At 31.9% G+C, this 7,991-nt stretch overlaps 1 pseudogene; it reads left to right on the top strand.

Annotated features, from left to right (window-relative positions):
- The first annotated feature begins 3,297 nt into the window (after window positions 1-3,297).
- On the top strand, window positions 3,298-4,225 carry LOC149197596 (calmodulin-like protein 3 pseudogene; annotated as a pseudogene).
- The last annotated feature ends 3,766 nt before the right edge of the window (window positions 4,226-7,991 follow it).

The following is a 7,991-nucleotide window of genomic DNA, read 5'->3' as shown; positions in this document are numbered from 1 at the left end:
AGCTTTAGAGAAGTTTGCACACGAAATTTGAACAAGATCTTATTCAACAACCGCTGACAACATATTTAAGATTCTTCGATATGACCAGAAGTTTCCCGCGCGAGAGCAATTGGTCTGTATTTGCACCCACATTACAATCGATCGGTCAAACGAATGTACGGGTGAATGGATTGGAATGGACGGATGGGTAAAGGCGTAGCCAACTGCATGGAAGGGAATGTGAACGGAAGGAGTGTGAGAGAGGTTTGAAGCCAATGCATTCGCTGAAAATTTAATTAAATCGATGTTATTGGTAATATTTTGAATTCATACCATCAATTTATCAGTGGAAATATATGAAACTGAAAAACATTTTCTAATCGCTATTTCACTTTTGGTTTTAAAATATAGTTTTAGTTTTTTTCTTTCTAAAATTTAATAGAGATTTGTTGTAATTAAGCCTAGAGGCTCATTCTACAACCCACCATGAGGGGAGGACATAGTCCGTCCATTCCCTTTTAAACTAAAAAAATGGTTTGAAAATTTAGAAATTATGTTTTAAATAGAAAAATAATGTTGCCTAGAATTAAAAAAAAAAAAATGAATATGTTGTAAAGTAATTAAAAGTAAAAAAAATGTGAGTAAGATGTTTAAATCTTATAATTTGGTTATTGATAAATATTTTTATACAAATTAATATTGACATATACTTCAATAAAAAACCATTTTAATTTGCATCATAAAATATATCCATGTATATGTAAAATATTTTAATGTCAAATGCCTATATAATATATATCATTAAAATAAAATTATATATATATCATGAAAATTTAAGTTTTTATGGTTAAAACGTGTATTTGGTCTTATATATACTTTATTTAGCATTCAAAAATACAATTTAAACAATGAAAAATAACACATTGTATTTTACATTGTAAAGAAGTTTGCACGTGAAGTAATTTGATCCCTCTCATATCTGTATTTAAGATGGATCTATGTTGGTTGTAAATTTAGTTTGTGTAGTCGGCACAATCGAAATGACTAAATAGATTTTCAATATGTTCAATCGATTTATGCATTATAAAATGAAATTTAAACAATGAAAAATCACGTTACATGGTATGTGTATGTATAGAGAGAGCACCAATAGATATCCATCCTAACTATGAATATATCAAGCATCAAAAGGGACCTAATCTTTTTAAGTGTAATTTTTTTTTTCAAGTTTTACATTCTAAAAGAGGTTTAGACATAAAGAATTGGATCTATATTGGTTAATATATGAAATGCATATTTGAACATGTAATAAAACTCCTTCATCCCCACTTTCCAGGCAGATTAGACATTGTTACGATATCATATATTAATATTATAGATTACTAACACTGCATGCCCAAAAAAAATCATAAATCATGTTTGTTTAGAGAGACCATCTCCAACTCATTATGGAAAAGAAACATTTTGAGTATAGTAAAAATTAAAATAGAACAAAACAAATAAAATAATGGTTTGTAATTAATCCCCAAGAGATTTTCCAATCATTATGAATGACAAAACTCAAAAAAATTAAAATCAAATTGAGGTAAAATAGTCATTTTGCGCAGGTAATTTTAATGTAAGAAGAAATATTATATATATCTTAAATCTAGATCTACATGTGTTGAAACGGATCAATTTTTTTGAGGTGCAAAACCTATTTTTAAAATGAAAAAGATTTAATCTCTCCATACTTGGTAGATTCAGAATTAAAAATAAATTTAGATTGATAATTAACATTATTTCTATCACCATAGACCCTATATTACATTAAAAAAAAAGAAAAAATTCTTTTTTAAATTATCTTAATAAAATTATAATATATATTTTTTTCTCGTACAAATTTGATAAATAATAAAACATATAAAATATTTGAACGAGATAATAATTGAAAGCCAAATTATAATATATTTATTTTCCTATACAAATTTGATAAATGATAAAACCATTACTATTTAATTACATTGTCCTACAAAGGTCACAATTTAGTTTTTACTATTTTAACTTGAATCTAGTAATTTTTTTCATAAGTATAAAAATGTTTGAATATTTCTCAATAATAAAAATAGATTAAAGCCATTTCCCCAAAATCCTGAAACACAAATTTCCCAGAATTTCTACAGTTTTTTACCATATCTAAACTTTTTTTATTTTCTAAACAAAACTTTGACGCCGTTTGGCTACTCTCTAGTTAATAAATGATAAAACATTACTACTTAATTTTGTGTTATTAATTTTAAATTAACATTTATATCGATGTCCCCGTTCCATCAACATCAGCTTCCTACTCGTAACCATCATAACTTCACGCGGGATGGCGGCCCCCACCTCTGGCCGTGTATACTCCGCGTTTAGAACGCGTCTGGAGGTGGCAGATATCGTCAAATTTATATCTTCTAATCGATTTACAGCATAGTTACCAAGTTCGAATTCGGATTCGAATTCGATACAGCATAGTTACCAAATTGGAATTTGAATTCGGATTCGAATTCGATAGGATACTATAAAAATTCGAATAGAAATTTTACGATACCATAAAAATTTGAATAGAAATTTTTTAATTTGAAAAAAATTCGACATTATACATCTTAAAAATTATCATTTTAATTTTTTTTTGTTGTAACGTGATATTTTTAGCTTATTTTTTTTAAATTAGTTTTGAATTTTGAATAAAATCCAATAAATTAAATAATATAATAACTTTACAAATACAATTCACCAAAAAAAAAACTTCCCTTCAATACTTCTTTATTTCTAAATTTAAATCTAAAATATTTTTCTAATTTTAAAACTGATTTATCGAAAATCTTTCCTAATAAATATAAACATTTAAAAATAGTCATCCCAAAATTAACATCTATTACAAATTAACAAATTCTTACAAAGTCAATATAACAAATTCTTCTTTTCTTATTTACTGACTTTTTAACCCATAAAAACAATAATAAAATTAGAAATTATGAACTTTCCTAGTTCACTCTGATTTTCCAGTGTCTTTCCTTCGCCCGGATCCCATCCCACCACTATTTATTCTACCATTCACATTCTCTCATAGTGAATGAACACTCTGCGCCGTCTACGTAAACCACCCACCACAGATTTTGACGCGTTTAATTTTTCATTTAACCATCGTTGAAAACCGAATCGAATTTCAATTTCATCGAATAATACGGTATTCGGTATTCGTATCGAATGGGCGAATTTTCGAATTTTTTTAGCCCGATTCGGGCGAATTTGGTAACTATGATTTCCAGTCCACCCAGCAGAAGGTTCTCTGGACTGTGGCGTGTGTAAGATTCTCCCCAGGCAGCCGTTATTTTTCAATCGTGACGTTGGCGTATGAGAGCAGAGTTTCTCTCAGAAGCAAATTTCAACGTTACGTTGCGTGGTGCGGTTTCTTTGTTACAGGCGCCTGCAATACGATATATTGACTGTGTTTCGATGGGTTTAGTGGATCCAGATTCAATTGAGGAAATCAAATAATTTGTGGGATTTTCAGTGGATATCGACAAGGTGAGGTTAGATCTGACAACCCATTTTCTTTACGGCCTTTATTCAATTATTTGTTCCGCAGGAAGTTCAACCTCTGGTTCGACTTCAAGCCCTCTGAGAAGGTTTTAATAATGGCGGATGATTCAGCCGAAGGGGTGTCGGACAACGCCGTCGGCAGAGAGGAACTGAGGAGGGTTTTCTCGACCTTCGACAGGAACGGCGACGGGTTGATCAGCAAGCAGGAGATGAGAGAGTCCTTCGATAACCTCAGGCTGTGCGTTGGCGAAGAGGAATTGGCCTGCACGATTCGAACCGTGGACGTCAATGGCGATGGGTACGTGGATTTTGATGAGTTCGTTACGCTGTATGAATCGATGATTGGTAAACCAGACCGAGAAGAAGAAGGAGACACAAAGGCTGATCATGAGGACGCGGATCTGGCCGAGGCGTTCGGCGTTTTCGACGAGAATGGCGACGGTTTGATAACTGTGGAAGAGCTCCAGTCTGTGCTCAAGTCGCTGGGTCTCGAGGAAGGCCGAGCGATTGGGGAGTGCAAGAAGATGATACAGAGAGTTGATAAAGATGGCGATGGGATGGTCAATTATATGGAGTTTCAGGCGATGATGAGCACGGGAATGGGGAGAAATTAACTGTGGAATTTTATTTGATTTTGATTTTACTAATAATACATAGCCGGGTAATATAGATTCATGTTAATCATAATAATACGTAGCCGTGTAATATAGATTATTCAGGCCGATCATTCTGTTATTATCTTAGCGGAGGGGATTTCAGTTTACTTGGTTCGTGTATTCCTCCCTGTATATATACAGTTGCCCACAGATATATTCTTTTATATATATATGTATATATATTTTTTCCCAAAAGGTGTATCATTATGTTCAGTGCTAATTTTCTTGAGCTGGTGTATCGTTATGTTCAGTGCTAATTTTCTTGAGCTTTGAACCATAACGTTGATAGTCACTCACACCAGAACCATTTGATCACAGATCTCCATCCCAAACATTTGTTAAACACCCCGCCTCTGATGGCTGGCATGGCCGGCTTCCTTCTTTCTCTCTGTATGTTCTAGAATGGAACAACCTTTCCAAACTTTTACCGATTGCTAGCCATGGAATGTGGAATAACCTTTCCAAACTTTTAGCGATTGCTAGCCATGGGATGTGCAAAGGATTTGTGAACTAATTCAGTAAGGGTTATTATAACTCTTCAGCGTGCGGTAGCCATGAAATTGGTAAAGGATTTATGAATATGTTTTAGGATTTAGAAGGAAGTTTTTTCAATTTTTCAAGATTATACTGGATTAGTTTTGCATGCGTGAAATTATTTATCTTTCTTCATTTAATTTTATTATTATTATTAAAAAAAAAAATTAGAATTTTATAGTGATATTGATTTTCAAAGATGAATTGTTATAATTATAGGCTATATTTATTATACTCCTCCTTGGTATTATGCATTTAGTTTTGCTTTGATTGTGTATTAGTTTGTTTTTTACCAAAAAATTATGTCATTTATCCATAGTTTAACATTGGTGATTCAATTTTTGTTATTTTTTATTATTATTTAAATTTATATATTTGTAAGATAATTGTTTAAAGTCTTATTATGGGTTGTTTAGTAACTTCTATTTCTATTAGTTACTAATTTTTTTGTTCTTAGTTTTATTTCCTTTTTATTTACTAATTTTTTGTTTTTCGTTTTATTTCCTTTTTATTTACTAATTTTTTGTTTTATTTCATTTGTATTTAACTTTCTATTTTTAATTTTTCCTTTTTTTACTATTCCATTTTCATAACTTTTATTTTTTTTCCATATATGACTTATTATTATATTAAAAACATATTTTAATAAATTTAATTATAAATAATTAAAACTAAAAAAAATAAATACATAAATACACACACACACACACATATATATATATATATTAAAGTGTATATATGTTAATATATACAATATTAATTAATAGCGTTTCTTAATTTTTGGTAATGACATTCAATAATATAATGTTTAATTAGTTGTTTTATTTTTGTTATGAAATCTGTATGTTTATTGTTTTTTAGTTTAATTAAACTAATTTTGACCAAAGCAACACTTACTAGCTACTATGTAGCCCTTATTTATGTGATAAGAAATTATGATCGAACCATTTTATTTTTTCATTTAAATTTATCAGTATTAAATATTTATAATACTACGTTATTTCCGATCTTCCATTATACAACGAAATGATAAACTTTGACATCTTAAACGACCACGAGCCTGACTCCGATCATAGGCCTTTACTTATAACCCTCAATTTTGTCATGCATAGAGTTCCCATAGAAAATAATACTTACAACCAAAAGAACTTAATATTTGATAAAAATAAAAAGGACCTCTTTCTAAATGAATTAAAAACTAATTTGCCTCCTTTATCTAGTATAGATAACATAGAAGACCTATATCATAATTTTACTACAACCCTCTCATATTCTATTAAAAAGTTCTCAATTGAAGTCTCAAATAATAAAAGAAATAGCAAAACCAATCCTTGGTATGACAAAGATTGTAAAAATGCGAGGAGAGCAATTAAGGAAGTTGTCGATGATTCTCTTAAAATGGACAAGATAAGAGTATACAAAGCCCTAATTAAAAGGAAAAAGAGGCAGTACATTCGTCAAAGACAGGAGAATCTCTTACACCTCTCTAAGGTAGCTCCTAAGAAATTTTGGAGGCAGATTCTGACTAGGAAGACTAAGGATAATAATAAAATTGCTCTTCACGATTGGAATTCTTATCTTAAAAAGCTTTATGAATCTCCTAATGTCACGGATAATTTGGAAACCCTGCTCACAACGAAAGAAGTCTTCTCTTTAGAAGACATTAAGTTTGGGGTTAATCGCCTCGCGAATGGGAAAGCTAAGGACATTGAAGGTTACCAGGCAGAAATCTTAAAAATTAGAGGCCCTGTCCTCATCTCCCACATCCACAAGCTTTTCAATCAAGCTGTTAAGCAAGGGTTCCCTAAACCTTGGACTGAGAGCCTCATTATCCCTATTTTTAAAAGTGGAGATACAAATAACCCCTCTAATTATCGAACAATTATGATCAGCCCTCTCTTAGCCATATTCTAGAAAAAAAGTTAAGCATATGGCTTGAAAGTGAAGGTAAGTGGGCTAAAGGCCAAGCAGGTTTCAGAAGGCATCACTCAACAATAGACCACCTTGTTACGCTAAGGATCATTGCGGAGGAATGTCGTAATGATAAATCCAATTTATTTTGCTGCTTTGTAGACTTTAGAAAGGCTTTCGATACGGTTCCTAGATACAACCTTTGGAATAGGTTAGAAGAGCTAAAGGTTCCTCTTGAGTTAAGAGCTACTGCTATAAGGCTATACGAGAATGTAATTGTCAAGCTAAAGAACAATGAGGGGTGGTCAAAAGATATTAAGTGTAACATCGGAGTTAAACAAGGTTGCCCCCTCTCCCCTACTCTATTTGGCATTTACATCGATAAGCTCGAAGGTTATTTAGAAGAAGCAGGATGTGGTGGCACAATCTTAGCTGGGAATCATAGTCATTATCCTTCTTCTCTATGCGACGATATTGTTCTTCTGGCAAGGTGCCCTTCTGATCTTGATAAGCAACTCAAGCTTCTTAAGGATTTCTGCTCTACCATGGGTATGACTGTTAACACAGACAAAACAAAAGTTATGATTATCAAATCTAAGAAGGACACTTGCGCTAATTTTACGTATGACAATAATAACTTGGAGGAAGTGTATTCTTACAAGTACCTAGGAATTGATATCCATCACAAGCTCAACTGGAACCATAGCATTGAGAAAAGGATCAATGGGGGATGGAAAGCTTATTTTGGTCTTGAAAATAATTGTAAAATAGCAAACCTCTTAATGTGGGATAAAAGGAAGTTCCTCTTTGAAACTTTAGTCACTCCTGTTATCTTATATGGCTGTGAAGTTTGGGGCTGCAGCATCTCCAGAGAATCATGGAGGAAGATTGAGCAAATCCAGAAGCGTTTTATAACTTATAACCTGAAAATTAAAAGTAATACACCCTATCCTATTCTCCTTATAGAAGCAGGTATTTCTTCTATTGAGAGCCTAGCTATGCTCAGGTTTCTGATGTACAAGCACAAGCTCAATAACATAGACAATCATAGACTTCCTAAGCTAGCTTTAAATTCCAGCCAAAATCACCTAAGGCTTAACCGAGGATGGCATAAGGACACAAGGGCCTGGTTAAACTATTGGGGGATCAATGAGAATGATGTTTTGCAAAACATAAATAACATTAAAGATATTGTTACTTCTAAGTTCAAAGAAAAATTGTGGTGTGAGAAAGATTTAGCGTCTAAAAGAAAATTAAGTTATTATAAGAAGGTCATCAACCCCACCCTTGAAGATCAAAAATATCTCTCTATTCTAACTAGCTCAAAAAAGAAAATTAATATAG

This window comes from Pinus tabuliformis, chromosome 2_2 (assembly GCF_031772625.1).
Source record: "Pinus tabuliformis cultivar Carrire ecotype Pingquan chromosome 2_2, CPIR1, whole genome shotgun sequence".
NCBI lineage: Eukaryota > Viridiplantae > Streptophyta > Pinopsida > Pinales > Pinaceae > Pinus > Pinus tabuliformis.
This window is presented reverse-complemented; position numbering and strand designations above follow the sequence as displayed.